This window comes from Megalopta genalis, chromosome 6 (assembly GCF_051020955.1).
Source record: "Megalopta genalis isolate 19385.01 chromosome 6, iyMegGena1_principal, whole genome shotgun sequence".
In the NCBI taxonomy this organism is placed as follows: Eukaryota; Metazoa; Arthropoda; class Insecta; order Hymenoptera; family Halictidae; genus Megalopta; species Megalopta genalis.
Window position 1 is genome coordinate 18,982,471 of NC_135018.1, and position 20,673 is coordinate 19,003,143.

The 20,673-nt window shown below is 38.1% G+C and overlaps 2 long non-coding RNA genes across 2 annotated transcripts; both read right to left on the reverse strand.

The window, feature by feature from the left end:
* Window positions 1-1,152: 1,152 nt before the first annotated feature.
* On the reverse strand, window positions 1,153-2,687 carry LOC117218890 (uncharacterized). Its single transcript, XR_004489907.2, has 2 exons — window positions 2,327-2,687; window positions 1,153-1,598 (listed from the first exon to the last, which is right to left on the reverse strand). It is a non-coding gene; the product is annotated as an uncharacterized LOC117218890 (long non-coding RNA).
* A 2,021-nt stretch (window positions 2,688-4,708) lies between these two features.
* Window positions 4,709-14,780, reverse strand: LOC143259642 (uncharacterized). The gene is made up of 2 exons (XR_013033660.1): window positions 14,537-14,780; window positions 4,709-7,043 (listed from the first exon to the last, which is right to left on the reverse strand). It is a non-coding gene; the product is annotated as an uncharacterized LOC143259642 (long non-coding RNA).
* Window positions 14,781-20,673: the final 5,893 nt, after the last annotated feature.

Consider the following 20,673-nt stretch of genomic DNA (forward strand, 5'->3'; position numbering starts at 1 on the left):
ATAAATCTTATCTCTTTATAGAAATTATCAATTGTATGCCCAAAATGGAGCTTTCGAGTAGACGTTTGCCATGAAGGAAATTTTTGCAAAAATAAATAGATCATTTAAAGATCGCCTATGTGGAAAATAAATTTGATTTCACAGTTTGCGAAAGTCTCTCCGTTTGTGCCAATTAATCTGACAAATTTATTCGGACTTAATCTGCGTGTGTCGTGATTAAGATAAGAGGATGAGTAATTTGGTATTGCAAATTTATCTTCGAAGATGGAATGGAACGCACGTGATCGTTCACGGTGACTGCGTGCCATTGCATACACGCACTACAGCTAGTTCTACATCTAGACTTCGCTTTACACTTTCCTGGCCAACCGTGGCGTATTGTTGCCAGCGAACGGTAAAAAAACGGAAAAGAAAAAAAGTACCGTGTAACATCAAAGAAGCCATTAATTTACTTTTTTCTTTTTTTTTTTTAAAGTAATCCACGCGAATGAACTTGGAAAATGCGAGCGGTTTGAAACTATGTGTACAATAGGTAATTACTGAAATAATTTGCGCTCGGCTACTTATGTAATCTCTGCATGTACGATGCCGTTGTCACTTTTCCTACATAAAATAACCTTGTCGACGCGATCTCGCATAGGATCAGTATAACTTTGAACTAAATAGCTTTTTTTACTTTAAAGAAAACAGTATTTTTAAGCTAAATAATTTAAAAATAGAAGTTAGGGTTAATCTGTGATTCAGAATAATATGGAATTGTAATTATACAAATGGAATTGGTATTTTTAAGTTTCGTTGACTCGATGATCTGTCAAGTCATCGAAGCAACCGTGTGAAAAATATATTAGTCATAAATTGTCATAAATAGTCTAAGTTGTCATAAATTTATTCCAGTTCAAAGCAGCAATAGCGCGTGTAGATCTGCAAGATTATGGCTTCCTTTGATAAATAAGTGTTCAACGCATATTATTTTTCTGCTAAATTGATTTCATATCGAATCGCTAAATTATTGGAAATTATTGAGTAAGATTCGTGCGGATTAAATGTTTATTAGCAGCAATATATAGATAATAAACATTTAATTCGCACGAATCTTACTCAATAATTTCCAATAATTTAGCGATTCGATATGAAATCAACTTAGCAGAAAAATAATATGCGTTGGACACTTATTTATCAAAGGAAGCCATAATCTTGCAGATCTACACGCGTATATGCACCATATACATACATACTACGGCTTTCATTTTTGAAAGTTTTGATCTTGTCGCATTACAACCATAACGATCAGGATTTGAGGAGTTCCATTCGACAGAAACTGTCGGGAAATGGAATTAATTCGCAGGAAAGTAGTTCGCAGTTGGTCTAATTGTAAGTAATCACGCGAAGGGATTACTACGTTCGACACGGGTGACGAATGAAAAGAGTTCATTTTAGGCGATTCTGCCACGACCTTTCGAAACAGTGTGATTTATATATTACACAATAACAATCTCTAAACAAAGCTTCCAAAGGTCCTCTGGCCTCCGTGTTTGGACACATTTTCCATCTTTCGTCGATCTCTCGTTGTTCCAACTACTCGTCTCTCCGTGTCCAACCTATAAAACGATAAAAAATCACGTACGACGACAAGATAAACATAAACCTGTTTAAATAGCCTTTCAGGAAATGAAGAACCCGCTGCAATTTCGGCAGCAATTTCGTTCAGCCCTTTGCGCTCGAGTGGCGACACCGAGGCGCCGCTAAGAATTGTTACGTCGCGTCTCAAAATAATTTTATCAAATTTGTTTGCATCTAAAGAACTAAAGAGGTCGCAATAGTTCACGATATATTCAATTTCACATGCACAAAATGCACAAGGTCATGTAAACTGTAAAAACCATGGATCAGTAAAACTATCTTGAATTTCTCGTAAAAATTCGGCTTCGAGTGCGAAGGGTTGAAACAAGATTACTCGCGTGGTTCTCGCGGATGGCACGCTACCGATCGATCCGCCGTTTCAAACAAATCCATCAAATTACGAGACAATCAATTTCGCAGGATCTGCGCCGCGCAAGCGGGCCGCTCGAGATCGCGCGGATATTTATCAAAGAATTTCGGCGGCGATAAACACGTCTCTCGATACGCAATCCGTATCACGTCCGCGGCACTCTTAAATTTCTTGGCGCTGGAGCACGAAAGACGCATGGGGTGCAGTTTCGAGTGACCGTTGTTCGTGTGCGTCAGCGTAGCCGAAAAGTGGAGCGTGCCGGCGGGTGGGACTTTATCTCTATTTCCGAGCAGACGTTCGGCAGAGAGGGGAGGAGGGCAGAGCACGAGGAAATACCTGAACTTGGCGTGTCTCGCATGTTCCGCGAGGGTGTTGGCGCGTACACATTCATTCAGGACGGATGCGTACACGCACCCTTTCCTCTGCCTCGCCTCGCGTTCCCCGCCCCTCTCTTCCGGTTCTGCACCATCCCGAAGAGCGCGTAGGCGGCGGCGGTGGCGGCGGCGGCAGTGGCGGCAACGGTGGCGTCGGCGGCGTCGGCGGCGGTGGCGGCAGCGGCAGTGCTAGTGGTGGTGGTGGTGGTGGTGGTAGTGGTAGTGGTGGTAGTGGTGGTAGTGGCGGCGGCGGCGGCGGCAGCGACGGCGGCGGACACATCAATAATTACCCATGGCAGCGAGGGGATGGCAAGACGCGAAGCGGGACGTCAGGGGTGGATGAGGCTAGAGAGGTAGGAGGACGGGAGAGGAAGGCTAGAGGTAGGATGGTGGGAAGAAGAGGAGGTGGAGGCAGAGGAAAGAGGAGTCTCGGGTCAACCGGGGTCAAGTCGCGCTACCAGACGCAACCCGCTCTCTCACCCGGCATCCCCCGCTGCCCCTCTCTTATCCAGACGACCCTGCCAACCCCCTGCCTTCCTCCTTCTCCTCCTCCTCCGCCGCCACCTCCTCCTTCTCCGCGTCCTATCCAAACCTCTGCCCACTTCCACGCTCGCCTCCTTCTACCCCCAGGGGGTGGCCACCCCGGTGGTCACCCATCCAGCCAACCTTTCACGCACGCACCGTTAGTGTGCGTCTCTGACCTCCGCTCCGCTCTGCTCCGCTCGGCTCCGCTCCCAACCCCCCGCGACTTATCGCTAGATTTTCCTTATTACTTCGAGCCGTTTTCGGCGATGCCCCGGCCGACGATTTACTCCGAACCGATCGCTTATTGTTCGTTGCGAGGCCGACCTCGGTCCGGCGATCAAACGGAAACCGACCGGTCGATCGCATTAAGCGACCGCGTTCCCGTTCGACTCGCCGATTTCTACGACGCTTCGAGGGCTGAAAATTATTCGGAAAGCGATCGCGACGGAGGAGCGTTCGACAAGCGTCTCTCCGTCGTTTCCACGCTCTCCGACGCTTCTCCGTCGTTTTTTACGGGACGATCGGCTCTGTTTCAGCCGACTCGCGCGAGTTCATCTAATCATCGACTCGCGCTGAAATCTAGTAGAAGGAGCGAACTTTTGAGAACGAAGCAGCCGTCTCGTAAAGAACGGGCCGCGCATTCCGCGATCACCGTTCCACGGATTTCAGGGCCTGTTAACAGTCGCGCGCTTTACGGCAGTGTAAAAATTTCAAGCATCACCGTTACGTCACTCTTAAAATATCGCCGGGGACCGGCGTAAAAGACACGGGTTCCGGCGGCCGGAAGCGAGTTTAAAGTTTCAAGTCGGCCGCGTTTCTGTACTCGGGGCGCGCTCTTAAGATTTCCGCGAAGCCGATGCTCCGTTTTCTGCTAATTCACCGAGCGTTTCTACGTTTTCGGGAGAACGTCGGCCGGGGGGAAATCAATCCTTTCCGCATCGACGGTGTCGCGACGCGGCGGTTTCCTTTCGTTCGGTCTCTGGGAATTCGATGTAATCGTGGATGTAATCGTGGTTCGTGCGAACTATTGTTCTAATACGCAAGCGGCCGGCTTCGTTTCTCCGCGAAAATGACAGCGGCGAGCTTATTTCCCGGAGATCCTTTGACGGCGTTAACCGTTTCCACGACGTCGTGTTACACTTCGCAGTTTCTTCGCGCGCTGCTGTTTTGATTTTATCGAAAATCTTCATCCCCCTCTCCTCCCTGCCCCAACTCTGCGGAATTCTTATGTCGTGCTTACCCACTCGCGACGACTTCTTACATGCGCAACGAGCATGCATGACGAACGACTCTCGATTCTATTTCGAGAGCTTTTTATACGGCTTCACGTTCGAATCGTGTTTCCTATGGCGATGCGTTATGACAGCAAACTTCAATGAAATTTGTTTAATTGTTTAAGCATGTAGGATTTGATTTTTCTGTTCTATGCGACGATTGACTCTCGAACGGCTATGCTGGGTCGCTTTCGACACGTGTTTCCGACGATGTAAAAAAATGGGAACGAAGGGCTCGGTGTATCGGCTACGCTTGTTGCTTTTGATATGGGTCAAAAGTGACCCGGCGGCGACCGGATCGCGGTCCGAGGGTTAACAAAACCAGCGTGAAAATTAACTTGTTAAAAGATGCAAATTTTTCGTGAAATCTTCGCGATCGTTATCTAAAGTTTAAACCATAGTGAGCGTAATTATGTTTTTCAGATTCTTAGGTGTGAAATGTGTGATGTTTTCTTTATACAAAGTCGATCGATTTCATTGTAACAAGATTATAAATAAATACCGGATCTTTGTGTAAAATGAAAGCTTTCCGAAAAATGATCGTATGCAGCAGTGCGAATTTTTTTATTAATAAGTTTACACTGTTTTTACAGATATTTTGCATTACACAATACATCGAATTAATTTTGTGATCGCTACAGCAAAAGTCGTAAAGCGATTACATAGAAATTACAAGTTTTACCGTGTAAAACGTGAGAAATAATTTTTACTAAAGATTATTCAACGATATCCATTAAAAAACTTTCCCTCAAAAAACATTTTCCCTTAATTAAAACGTACATCTCGTGACATCTTCGCCAGAAATTTCTTTCTTTATTTTACTAAATAAATTTCTTATTTTACTAAATAAAAATAAAATTTGATTCTTCCGTTTTTAAAATCCAGGAGCGAAAGCAAATGAAAACGTGCAAGAAACAAATATCGTTTCGTTTAATTAGAGAAACGATCAAGGACGAAGAATTGCCGATAAACGTAGCTGCGAAAGAAGTTCAACGATTGTCTCTGCACCTCGGTATTTCGCTTGTTAGTCATTATCGTCGTGAATATACAGGGTGTCCCAGGTTTTAATGTTCAAACTTTGTTAGTGTATTCTATGGCACAAAGTAAGAAAACAATGTTATGTAAACATAGGTCATATAGAGCTTTATTAACACGTTCCGTGCCGAGCTTTTTTTACTCGAATCTTCACACTTTGATATTTTACTAAAACTTGATGTATTACGTGCAATTATTAATTCTCGTACACATAACAACGTAACAAAAACTTATCAACGCCCATTCTTGCGGTGGAAATTGATTCTTCGGTTCTAAATTTCTTGTAAACAATTTGTTCAGTTCACTAAGTAAACATGCAAGCGTGTACCATCGATGGTACACGTGGCACGGAACGTGTTAAGAAGGTATAACAAAAATTCAGAATAGCAATAGTAATCAACTTGCTGTTACTGCGAGCATTGGCTCGAATAGATCAGCACATGCCGTGTGTTTATGTAAGCTGTGTTCATTAATACATTTCGAAACGTATTAATAACCGTTGTTGACAATACATGATTGACATCGATCGAAGATTTCTTTTTATTTTTTATTTTTTTTTTAGTTGATTACCATTCCTATTCTGAATTTTTGTTATAACTTCTTAATAAAGCTCTACATTTCCTATGTTCACATAACATTTTTTTCATATCTTGTGCCATAGAATATACTGACAAAGTTTGAACATCAAAACCTGGGACACCCTGTATAAAAACGTACCGTCTAATCGCAAATAAAGACAAAAAGATCGTTCGTTATTCTTCGTTCGTCGGTCGCGTCGAAAATCGGACAACCGAGATTTCTAATGTCGAGGCTAAATTAAAACAGATAACCTATTAGAAATCACGCGTTCGATTATATCGGGAACTTGAATTTTCAGCGATGATTTTTCCGCTCACGTGCGAGAAGACATGCCCTTATAACCTCGCGGCGTACGATAGAACATAATACAGGGGGAAATTGAACGAATGCTCGCGTACCGTTCCGAAGCTTACATTCGAGGTGTTACGACGAAGTTACTAACTCGTGAAAAGTTTTCAATTTCATGCAGATACACATTTGTTTATATTCTTCCCCCGCATCGGCTTTTATACTCGGTTTTATACCGTCTAAATCTCGGTCCATCCCGTGTTCACCGCGTTACTCTCGTTCCTCCGTTCTTTTAAGGGGTTGTAGGTGGTAGTCCACTCTCGAGGGCTTCGCGCACGCACCACGGATACGCGCCTGCCAAGCAAGCTCTCTCTCAACTTTGTTCACACAGCACGTTGTCCGTAAACGGAATTTTCTTGGAGCTTTCGCGAAGCTCTGTGAACGGACAACACGCTCGCGCGCCCGCGCGCGCGCGCGCACACACACGCACGTACAAACGTGCACAAGCGCGCACGTTCGCGCACACGTACGGAGCGTCGGCCGAGGAATAAAACGCCGCCACGTTTTTCGCTTTTTATCGTTCGTCCACTATGGCCGCTCGAGCGTGTCCAGAATTCAGTTCTCGAACATAAGTCCGAGGCGGTGTCAGGAATTGAGGATAGTATAAGTCGGTGTTTTATTTGTGTTATTGCTGCGATACCAGCCCGCGCCCCGCCGCCCGCCCTCTTCCTATTCCGCCGACTTGCTCGCATTTACTTTGCTACAAATCATGCGACGCTTTGCAATAATGCGCTTCCGCTTTGAAGCGCAAAGCCGGGGAGCCGAGTGAACGCTTGATAAACGAACTAAATATTATTCCGTAAAGATTTGATCGATCCAATGTTTGCTGAGATCCGTAACGCGTTGATCACTGGGCAGTAACGCGTGAAATAAAGCACACGGACTTTTGGTTGAAACGATGCTTAACCCTTTCAGGACCTGGAAAGAAAAATCGAATTTAAGGAAATTTAGTGAATTAATTATTCTCGAGAGGAATTCGAGTGTTCTATGGTTGCTGGTGGGACGCATGTAATTTGAAAATCTATTATCGAAGTCTCCTTGTCGAAATTAGGGAGGTTTTGTTGCTTGAACACTGTTCGTACACATATTAATAACAATTATTTGAATTGCAAATATACGTATATAACATGTGACAATAATGTGAATCACGTTAAACGTATTCATTATTTTTGAAGATGTGCAAAAAGGGTTTAAAAAATCGTACAGTGGGAGGAAGATTACTATCATAATATAATAGTAACATTCAGTTTGTGGATGAATAAAATCTCCCAGAGATTTTAGAGCCACCATAGCTTCCTTTCGAATTGTTTGTGATACGTTTTTATTCCTGGTGCGTATTTAGGCGATTTCAGCAATCTGGAATACATAGTCTTTCAACAATAAATAAGAGAATAAGCAATAAATCGTACAGAATATCAGATTTTCGAGGTTGCTTTGTCACAATCGATTTATGTAATATAATGTATAATGTAATATAAGTATAATGAAATATAATGTATAATGTAATATAAGTATAATGTAATATAATGTATAATGTAATATAAGTACAATGTAATATAATGTATAATGTAATATAAGTATAATGTAATATAATGTATAATGTAATATAAGTATAATGTAATATAAGTATAATGTAATATAATGTATAATGTAATATAAGTACAATGTAATATAATGTACAATGTAATATAAGTATAATGTAATATAATGTATAATGTAATATAAGTATAATGTAATATAATGTATAATGTAATATAAGTATAATGAAATATAATGTATAATGTAATATAAGTATGTAATATAATGTATAATGTAATATAAGTACAATGTAATATAATGTATAATGTAATATAAGTATAATGTAATATAATGTATAATGTAATATAAGTATAATGTAATATAATGTATAATGTAATATAAGTATAATGTAATATATAATGTATAATGTAATATAAGTATAATGTAATATAATGTATAATGTAATATAAGTATAACATGGAGAACCTGTGAAACGATCGTTGAATTTATTATAAATACGTATAAAATTTATTTTCCAGTCACGACACAATGGATTTGTATCGGAGCAAAAATGACAGGAACAAAATAAAAAATGTGATTCGCCTAGAAGTGCATACTTCAGTAATGAAAATTCGACATCGTTCTGAAACTGGGTTAAATGAGTTTGACTGAGATGAACAGATTATCGCGCACCGCGATCTCCTTAAACCGTGATCTCATATCGGGGAACAAGCAGGACACGTTATAAGCGTCGAAACTGTCTGTCTGAAAAAGCAGGGTGGTATTACGGAAGTTTCGCCAACGCGTGTCCATACAGTGACTCATGAGAGTTCGAACACCATTTAAAAAGGAATAAGTTTGTTCGCATTGAACGAAATGACTTGAATTATTTGGAGATGTTCAATGAGATTAGTTTACCAGGCAATGTCTAAAAGATTTCTTTTTCGAGGACAATTACTTCAAATGGCAAAAAAAAAGAAATAAAATATTTATGTCTTTTAAATATTTTGTCTGGAATTAAGACGAAAATTTCAACAATGTATTTCTCGTAGATCTCTAGAATTTCTATGCAAGCTGGAAATTTCGAAATCGTTCGAAAATCGTGAAGAAGCTATGATTTCCACAATTTCACAATTTTCATCGGAATTCATTAAACAAATTTATTCATTCGAAGAATTATTAGAAGTAGAAAAATTGGTCAAGTTCTAAATAAATTCAATCAATTTTTAGCGTTAATTTCGACGCTGTTACAAAGACCTAGAAAACGCGTTGTTGAAATTTTCGCTCCAAGCTCGGTTAAATAAATTAAAAAACGTGATTTTCTTTCTGTATTTATCGCTCGAATCAATTGCAATTTCGAAAAAGAATGTCGTCGACATTGTCTAATAAACTAGCCTTTCTAAAATCGCAACAAAATCGAAGTCGCACAATAAATAAATAATCGAAGAACATAATTATGGAACACCCTGTATATACATTTCGGTTTTGCAACGTTTTCCATAATATATCGGTTTCTGTGCAGTTCCATAGTAACAAGGTACCAAAATAATACCTTTATCAAAATCATGCCGATCTTTTCAAGCGTCCCATTAAATCTGTTCGGTTTTCCTCGCGAAAAAAAGAAATGGAAACGATTTGATTCTCATTTCGATAGGTGTTCGAAAGGCGTTTTAAAAGGTGTTCGAACAGTTTCGCGAGCCGCGGTATCCGAGCCGCGAAGACAGAACGGCGAGCCGGAATTTATTCGCTGGACTCGTCGCACACGGTTCCTCATTCGGCAAAGTTTCCGGCGCGGCGCGTCCAGTCAATTACTGCTCGTATAGCCGAAAGCTGTGCATGCGATTCGCAAAAGAGAGATGATATAATTACAATAATTAATCCAGAGTGTCCGGCCTTTGTCGGGGTGGGCCCCGTGCAGGAGGTCGAATTCTGTTGACAAACGCAGTTCACCCTCCGCTGGGCGTTCCACCCCTTCCGGCTGTCGTCCCATCAACCCCTCCTTGGGGACACCGTGCACGCACGTCGCCGAATATCCGTCTGGCTGGCCAACTTTACTACCGGGAGCCGGGGGGATAGCGCGACGGTTTGAAGGACTGGGAACGGGGTGGCCAGGGGGTGGCCAGGGGGGCGGCCAGGGGCTCGGGAGGAGAGGCGGGGGCCGGGCAAACCCCAAAGTAGAGTTCGTTCACACCGGCCTCGTCAGACAACGGGCTGGAGGGACGATAATATTCGGGATCGAGCGTAAAACTTTGCCCCGGGAAAAGAGATAATTGGCCCCTCAGAAATTCTCCTGGTCGCCGTCGCCGTTCCCGCCGCCATCGCCGTTGTCTTCCGATGTCATAGACGTCGTCGTTGTCTTCGATGTCAGCGCCGTTCGTCCTCTTCTTCGTCGTCGTCCTCCTTCTTCTCCTCCTCGTCGTCGTCCTTGTCGTCGTCCTGCTCGTTTTTATGCCCGTCACGGCTGGACGGCACGGACAACGGCTCGGATGGAATCCGACGGACGGCCGACGTCGCGCGTCGCGTCGATACAATAACTCGTTTTGTCGTAGCCGAGCAAATAATGCATCGCGCAATCCTCCGTCGACGTAATTTCACGTGTCGGTTAGTTATGCGGTCATCGAAACGCGGCGCTCCAAATGGGTCAACGGGTCGCGTGCCATACTCGAATCATTTTGGAACTGTGGGGACGCGGATCGATGGACCTTTGGCGACTTCATCCTTTGCGAGGTAACCCGAATGCGGGCGAAATTCGCCGGCTTTCAACTGCTAAATTTCTATTTAGCGTGGCAGATTCGCGGCTATTTTTCTTTTCGACGGAGCGGCTCTTTTTTCGTGCCGGTGGCCGAAATTATAGAACTGCGCGAAAATCAGTTTTGTAATGGAATTAATTAATTCTATTCGATATATAAACTCACAAATTGAAAGCATGGCACAAGGAATTTGTTAACGATTTTAAGTGATTTTTTTTTAAAGCAAGAATCGTTTAATTCGTATTGAATATGATTATAATCTATAGAAAATATGATTATATTTTCTATGATTATATTTTATATGATTATAATCACTAGAAAATAGTGACTCACGTGATACTACTGAATGAAACGGTTATAAAAAGTTTAATGCAAGCAATGTGTTATGTATATTTAATTCGTTCGCCTATTGAAATATACTTTAGTTGATTTTTAATGCAAAAATGACCAAAAATATTGTTTGCGCTGGAATCAATGTAAGCATGAACGATAAATATGTGTTACATATTTTGTGAAGTGATCTTTCAATTTTGATGAGAGAAGGAGATAACAAAAGATTTATTAGTGCCGCGTATGCTTCTTTTTATAGTTCCGTCCGTTCGAGATTGACAAAACCTTCATGTACAGCGACCCCGATTAATACTTGGACACCTTTTAAAACGCAGTAACTTTTTTAGAACTGGACCAGTTTACTTGGATTGTTTTTAGATGATAGAGGGAGTCAGTCTACTAAACCATAACTAGAATGCTTCTTTCTTTTAATTTTGCATTGCTTGGCTTCACAAAAATTTCTGAAGCAAACATTTAAAAAAACTCATGCTTTTTTAACTTTTTCATCTGAACCTGTAACGAAGATTTAAAAAGCCAAAAAACAGCTGATATAAAGATCAACCGATTTCGATGAAATTTTCAACAAGCATATAAATTAACGAGATCTACAGAGCACATTTTTTAAATTTTCGTTGTAAGCTCAGATAAAGAAGTTAAACAATGAGAGTTCTTCTTTGTGATTCCAAGCAATAGCAAAATTTGAAGAAAATCATTCTAATTATGGGGACTAGAATTATGGTCCCTCTATCAGCTAATCAAAAATTCAAGTCGTTTAGTCCAGTTCCAAAGGAGTTTTCGTTGTAAGCTCAGATGAAGAAGTTAAACAATGAGAGTTCTTCTTTGTGATCCCAAGCAATAGCAAAATTTGAAGAAAATCATTCTAATTATGGGGACTAGAATTATGGTCCCTCTATCAGCTAATCCAAAATTCAAGTCGTTTAGTCCAATTCCAAAGGAGCTTTCGTTGTAAGCTCAGATAAAGAAGTTAAACAACGAGAGTTCTTCTTTGTGATTCCAAGCAATAGCAAAATTTGAAGAAAATCATTCTAATTATGGGGACTAGAATTATGGTCCCTCTATCGGCTAATAAAAAATTCAAGTCGTTTAGTCCAGTTCCAAAGGAGCTTTCGTTGTAAGCTCAGATGAAGAAGTTAAACAACGAGAGTTCTTCTTTGCGATTCCAAGCAACAGCAAAATTTAAATAAAAGCATTCTAATTATGAGAACTAGAATTATGATCCCTCTATCAGCTAATCAAAAATTCAAGTCGTTTAGTCCAGTTCCAAAGGAGTTTTCGTTGTAAGCTCAGATAAAGAAGTTAAACAACGAGAGTTCTTCTTTGCGATTCCAAGCAACAGCAAAATTTAAATAAAAGCATTCTAATTATGAGAACTAGAATTATGATCCCTCTATCGGTTAATAAAAAATTCAAGTCATTTAGTCCAGTTCCAAAGGAGTTTTCGTTGTAAGCTCAGATAAAGAAGTTAAACAACGAGAGTTCTTCTTTGTGATTCCAAGCAATAGCAAAATTTGAAGAAAATCATTCTAATTATGGGGACCAGAATTATGGTCCCTCTATCAGCTAATCCAAAATTCAAGTCGTTTAGTCCAATTCCAAAGGAGCTTTCGTTGTAAGCTCAGATGAAGAAGTTAAACAACGAGAGTTCTTCTTTGTGATTCCAAGCAATAGCAAAATTTGAAGAAAATCATTCTAATTATGGGGACTAGAATTATGGTCCCTCTATCGGCTAATAAAAAATTCAAGTCGTTTAGTCCAGTTCCAAAGAAGTTTTCGTTGTAAGCTCAGATAAAGAAGTTAAACAACGAGAGTTCTTCTTTGTGATTCCAAGCAACAGCAAAATTTGAAGAAAAGCATTCTAATTATGAGAATTAGAATTATGGTCCCTCTATCGGCTAATGAAAAATTCAAGTCGTTTAGTCCAGTTCCAAAGGAGTTTTCGTTGTAAGCTCAGATAAAGAAGTTAAACAACGAGAGTTCTTCTTTGTGATTCCAAGCAATAGCAAAATTTGAAAAAAATCATTCTAATTATGGGGACTAGAATTATGGTCCCTCTATCGGCTAATCAAAAATTCAAATCGTTCAGTCCATTTCTTTCTAAAGTAGTTATCGCGATTAACAAGGTGTCCGAATATTAATCAGAGCCGCGGTATACAGTTTCTGTATCTATTTCTAAAATCGTTTAAGGAACGAGTGTGTATAGGTTCACTGTTTTCGTAATGGCGCACCCCAATCTGATACCCCGTCGACCGGCAGCGCGACGTACGAAGTATACGTTTAACATCTGTTACTTACTAGGTTCCTCATCTTTACGACGCTAATACCGTTATCCCTTTTCATCAGTTTTTGTACTTGCGAGCTAGCAAGCAAGGGCATACTTTCCGGGGTGTTTAGACCTTCGTGGAATTCTTTCGCCTGATATCTTCAAATCTTTTATTGGCGCTCGGAGCAGCATTATATCTGATTTTACACGAGGCGCATGCAAATCCTTTTCACACTATATTTTTAAAAGCGGCATGCGCAAAATAATGGATTCGGCGTTGGTGCTTTGATGTTCATCGGGTTGAGTATAGCGGGTAGGTGGGGGAGGGGGGGGGGCGTTTTAATAAATCATTGTGTGCAACTGCCGATTTTCTAGCACTCGCGAGCATGATTACCGATTCATTTAGCAACACGGAAGTAATGCGAAAGAACCGAATTAAAAACTTGGAACAATTATGTAGTTACGTTCACGACAGGAAGCCGGCTGTAAAGAAGGATTTAATGGAATTCGTAATTAAAATAATGACAGACCCATTCTACTAATCTCGATCGATCTTAAATATTTTACAAAATCCATAATTAATTCCCATTATGCGGTCTATCGTCGCAAACTAATCACGATCATGGATCGAAATATGAACATTTATGCGAAGCATATTTCTAATTAGTTGTATAAAAATTGAGGCGAAATAGAGTTTTAGCTTTTGGTATCGGTAGATAGAAAATCCTATGAACGGGAATAAAGTTGCAGATAATTTTTTTCGTTCCTCGCCTATTTATATATATCAAGGATTTAATCACAGATTTTTAATAATCTTTAATCTGTCCATGAGATGTTGCTTACAGACAGGCCACTAATATGATTTTAGTAAACGTGCTGTATCAAAAGAAATCTTAATAATTTAATGTCTTTAAATACTGTCCTTAATCAGTTAGCTGTTGCAATGTCTCTGAAAAGTGTCTATGTTACTATAATTATAGTACATGATGTCCCAAAAATGTCTCGCAATCTGGAAATGAGGGGTTCCTGAGGTCATTTGAAGCAAGTTTTTCCTTTACAAAAATTTTCTCCGATGCATCGTTAACGAGTTATTAACGAAAAACAGTGACCAATTAGAGGCGAGCTCAGCTGACGCGAGACTTGGCCGAGCCAATCAGCGGAACTGGGCTTCGTGCGCCCGTCCGCGTCAGCCGAGGCTGGCCTCTTATTGGTCAGTGTTTATCGTTAATAACTCGTAAACGAAGCCGCGGATTGCATTTTTGCTGAGGAAAAAGTTACTGCAAATAATCTCAGGAGCATCCTCTATATATATTTGATTTTTTTAAAATTTTGTTCAAATTTAATACTTTTATAATATTACAATTATATATAATATAATATAATATATATATATATATATATATATATATATATATATATATATATATAATAATAAATATATATATATAATATTATATATATATAATAATAAATATATATATATATATAATAATTTATAATATTACAATTATATAATATATTTATAATATTACCTGTTTCTGATGAGTATCGCCATTTATAACTGGTTAACTGTCCTTTCAATATCCCAGCTTTTAAGACAGGGCCTGTCAGATAACCTTGTCGATGAGTCCTCTAGCAGGCCCAGGACGAAACGCTCTTCCTTTCTTCTCCATGATCTTCGGTATGTCCTGTTCCGTGGCGAACATATCCAGGAAATTTATGTAGATTTGATACCAAGTTTGATTTTTCATGGCAGTGGCTGCCGCGTTGATCCTCTTATCTAGGATCACGGAAGCGTTTGTCTTGATTAACGCGAACAGGGATTTCTTCTTCTTCAGGAGCCAATTCTGGGCCCGCTCTCTCTTCTTTGAGAAAACATTTCATACTATGACATTCTGCGCTGCCTTCGGACAGAGACCCAATCTAATCCGAATAAACTTTCAACGATTTTTAGACGCGCGTTGCTCGCCCTTCGAATTCTAGAGGCGGACTAGATCGGGTCTTTATGCCAAAGTAGAATAAATGTCCCAGTTTCTGTGCTCCCATATTAAAAAACCTATAGGAAAAGAAGTTTTATGTATAAATTGATGATCTATATCTTTTTATTATGTTTACCTGTCAACGCGTAAGATTCAGGTAGATGTAACAATTTATATGGAAAACTTTTCTTTTTTCTATACGTTTTTAATCCGGGGGCACGGAAACTGGTAACAAGCACGGAAATTGGGACTTATCTACTTTAGTGTAGAATGTCATCGTATGAAATATTTTAAAGAAGAAAGAGAATTGGCTCCCGAAGGAGAAGAATACACCTTATTATTTTGTATAATATTATAATATTGTATATATAATTATTGTAATTATTATCATTGTTATATATAGTTATTGTTATTATTATTATTGTAACTATTGTAATATATAATATTGTTTGAACAGAAAATTTTATTGTAATTTTCCTTGAACCTATTGCGATAGAATTTTTATTCAGGTTGCAATGATTTGAACTTTTTCCTTAGTAATAATTTTTCAGAAGAAAAAGAAAATCTATACTTATCGTGCGCCTACATTTATTGTCATACTCAAATATTGTTATCAAGAGAACAAAGTATGATTTCAAGTGAAAAGAAAGAAGTGATATTCATAGTTAACAGATTCTATGTATTTGAAATCTCCAATATAAATCTGACACGGTAGAGGGTTGACTAATGGAGATATTAGTAAGAAATAATACATTTATTGAGATTAACTATAAAATTGGATACGTCGATAAGTGTCAGATATCCATCGAGCGACATCCGGAATAGACTCGGTTGACTAATTAATGTAATTAAGTATAAGAGCGGATCGCGAGATTCAATTGTTCAGACATTCATTGTTCATACGCTTCAACGTATACATAACATTGTTAAATAAAGGTATAACACAATATGCATTGCGTAGATATAACCTTATTGACAGTAGGACTGCGAATCTGTATGCGAAAGAACAATTTTCTAACTCAATCGCAACAAAATAAAGTAAAATATTATATTATATATTTTGTAATTGGAGTAACAGATTGAGAATAATGGAACGGTATTCATGAAGTCTTTTAATCTTTTCATCGTTTTGTGTTTTACTGTGCCCCCTCCCTCCGGTTGCTGTGCCTTTACAATAATTTTACTTATACTTAAAAACAACAGTGTTAAATTAAAGATATTGAAATCTTTGAATAAAACTTGATCTGCAATTTTCCCAAGCTTCCTTCTCCTTAGCATTTTATAGGTCTTAAGAAATTAATTTTTTCTCTGACAATGATTCGCTTAGATCTTGTTAAAAGGAAATTTAAAAAATACGTAGCAAATGAAGATGAACAAAGAAATATACAAAACGATGCTTTCCAAAACCAAAGAGTAAACTATTGTGTTCAAAAGACTCGTCTGAATTACAAAAACAAAATAATAAAATCGACATCTTAGATATATATTTTTATTTAAGCACTTGACTCATCTCAATATCTATTTTCTAAGAAAACTATGCATTTGCGTAAACATCCGCAATCTAATAGATATATCTGTATGCAAAAGAAAAACTTTCTATTTCAATTGCAACAAAATAAAGTAAAATAAAAATTTCTTTCCTTTCATAATTGTAGTAACAGATTGAGAATAATGGAACGATATTCATGAAGTCTTTTAATCTTTTCACTGTCTTGTGTTTCTACCCCCGATTACTGTGCCTTTACAATAATTTTACTTATACTTAAAAACAACAGTGTTAAATTCAAGATATTGAAATCTTTGAATAAAACTTGATCTGCAATTTTCCCAAGCTTCCTTCTCCTTAGTATATAATTCCCTCTCCTTAAGTAATTCATCTTTTCTCTGATAATGATTCGCTTAGATCTTGATGAAAGGAAATTTAAAAAGCACGCAGCAAATGAAGATGAACAAAAAAAACGATATAATATTATAAATTAATATAAAAACAAAGAGTAAACTATTGTGTTCAAAAAACTCGTCTAAATTACAAAAACAAAATAGTAAAATTGACATCTTAGATATATTTTTTTATTTAAGCGTTTCACTCATCTCAATATCTCTCTCTCTCTCTCTATATATATATATATATATCTCAATATCTAACATCCGCAATCTAATAGATATATCTGTATGCAAAAGAAAAATGTTCTATCTCAATTGCAACAAAATAAAGTAAAATAAAAATTTCTATCCTTTCATAATTAAAATAATAGATTGAGAATAATAGAACGATATTCATAAAGTCTTCTAACGTTTGTTGTTAATCTTCGTCGTCTTTTAACGTTTCGTTTCATATTAACGTTACTAGATACGTCTCTACAATCCGAGCAATCGTAAATCAAAAGATCATTAACCCTTCTATTCTGGCCGGCACAAACAACGTGAACACAGTGTTACAATATATATCTTTTTCCCAATAATAATTCCCACAGTGTCGCATAATCTTTTTTCGTCGATCGGATAGACAACGAGAGCCTGACGGTCGCAGCAGGCGCAAGAATGGCAAAAGGTTCGAAGTCTAATAAATACGCGATCCCATCTGGCGATTCTATCTAGTCCGGCTCCTTTCGTGGCAAGAATTTGTTCGTTTACGTGTGTGCGCGCATGGTCTTCCGGTGAAACGAGCGTAATGCCCCGACAAGTGAAGTGTGAGTGGGAAGAACCGAAGAAGGGAAAGAGATGAAGGAAGGGGCCAGGGGTGGATTGCCGGTTGGTTTGGAACACGGAACGGGGGAGGGGGGAGGGTGGAGGTTGAAGGGATGGCGACGGGTCGTTGCCCGAAAACGCGGCTCTGTTATTGTCCCCCTACTCCCTTTTCCGTTGCCCCTAACTCCGACTTCGATACACGCGTACACGTGCACGTGGCCACGCACACAGGCGAACCGCGGGCCACGTAAGAATCGGCCACACACGCCGGCACGCACACACCGTTCGCCGTATTTCTGCGCGCACGCACGCACGCACGCACGCGAGACCGCGCGCATTCACGCTCACACGCGAGAACAGACGTACCCACGTTTTGTCTGATATTGTGACACGCACACGCAATCTGCGCGACGTCGACGACCGTTGTCGTCGCTTCGACGTGCCATTTCGTTGACAACGGACTACGAAATACCTGGTTAAGGCATTCTGCTGCGTTGCCACGTCGGACCAGACGAATCTTCGCGCTGGACTGACACGGCATAATTATTGCGCAAACAGATTTTACCCCGTACATGTGGATGTGTGCACTAACACTTTCGAGACCTGGTTTGCCGTGCGCGCGGCTGGCATTAGTTTTCGGCGACGCTGTTACAGTGTTAACGTACTGTAAGGCGACCGTGTAAAATACGCGAATAAAAACAGGAAATCTTTTATTTATTAATTCCTACGCGATTTCACGGCGGCGTGGTTTTTGTTTCAATTATAAATATTCAAATGCGGGGTGTAGGTTTTGCCTGGAATTCTAGGATATATCTCTGGAACTACGGGAAATTGTGAAAAAAATGTTCTGACAAGAGTTGTTTCGCCATTTTCGAACTGCGGTGTTTCGAATTGTATAATAAAATAATGAGAATTATTATTCTTGGTATTTAAGGATAGTAAAGTAAAATGAAATTATTATCTTTAGTATTTAAGGATAATAAAACAGTAAAAATTATTATCCACAGTATTTAAGAATAATAAAATAATAAATATTATTATTCTTAGTATTTAAGGATAATAAAATAATAAATATTATTATCCTTAGTATTTAAGGATAATAAAATAATAAAAATTATGGACTATATATATTATTCTTACATACCAAGGATAATAATTTTGTTATTTATATAATTATTATGCTTAATATTTAAGAATAATAAAATAATAAAAATTATGGAATATATGTATTATTCTTAAATACTAAGGATAATAATTTTGTTATTTACATAATTATTATCCTTAGTATTTAAGAATAATAAAATAATAAAAATTATGGACTATATATATTATTCTTAAATACTAAGGATAATAATATTTTGATTATTATTTAATTATTTATGGACTACATTACTAATACTATATATTTTTAACAACTTCATTTCATCAGATAGTGATAGTGATAATGATTGATGATAGTGATTGAAACATCAGATGTTTTTGTCAATGGCGTCTTATAATTTTGTTCGAACTAAACTGCATCCTTTTTTTAGATTGAAAATTGCATGTACCATGTACTATACACAGCATTATGTGTGCACCATGAACAATATAAATATAAATAATATAAATATAATATGAAGTTTTCTCTCGTTAATTTTCATGGTGTCTCATAACTTTGTTCATCAATAAATAATGCCGTAAAAATCTCGTTAAAAAATTACAAAACATGTTTGAAAATACCAATTACCATCTTCTTCTAAGAAATCCACGGAGACAAAGAAGAAAATCGTACGGCAATTTCAATTGTTTCACGTACGATCGTTTCAAGGTAATTTTTCGTGACGACCTGGGTTCGTGATTCGAGTCGGAGGGGTCAACACACACACACACACACACACACACACACACACACACACACACACACACACAGTGGTCGATAGCCGTTGAGAATGGGAGAAAATGAAAAAGAAAGGACATCGTGAATTAATAATAAATGAAAATAGTAACAGAAAATAGCTGATAAGTGTCGCTTTGTTCCAATTATAAGCGAAATAATTCAAACGATTGGAAATTCAAACTATTAAAAATTTAAAAGTAATTTTTCTCTTCAACGAAATAACCATGTACAAAATTATTTAGAATTATTCACGTCCAATTTCTCGTATGGCCCATAATCTGAGCATAAATACGTAACTTTGATTTAACCTTGGAAAGTGTTAGAACGAGTAGTGTTTTTATTATTTACGATTTAGTCATAAATAATAATAATATATTAATAATAAATAATAATATATATAATTAATAATATATATATAATATAATATATATATATATATATATATATAATTAATAATAGTAATAAAGTCATAAATAGGCCCAATGATATCCCATTCTAACCTCTCAAGTGAGATATCGTAAAAAATACTTCAACACGTAAAAATATGACTCATTTTTGTCCAAGGATCGAAAATAACTCTTTCGAACTGCTATATGTATTTTTGTTACGACGAACCAAAAAGATTTATATTGGTTTCGGTTTATATCGATTTCGGTTTCGGTTCTTCAGAACCAATAAAATTATATCAGTTGTCGAATTGTTATTTTTCGGTTCTGTATTTCGGTCACCTACGACCACCAAGTGTCTTTTATCTACCGTACGGAACCGAAATCTAAAACTGAAAAATAACAATTATAGAATCGACATAATTCGAGCCGTTTATTTTGAAAGTGGCATAAGTCACTTTACCGTAATGAAAAGTGGTGATTTTTTAATGTTTATACGAAATTATTTATACCGAGAAAAATATCAGTAACCCGAGATAAATCTTCTCGAAAGTTAGCATCCATATTTTTAAACGTGCTAAAACGCAAACCCTTAAATATATCGACTTAAAAACAAAGTGACTTATGCCACTTTCAAAATAAACGGCTCATTTATGCCAGTTATGAGAGTACAATAAATTCTCCCAAATTGACGCTCGACTTGGAACCAAAAATGAACAATTTGGGACAAGAATTTG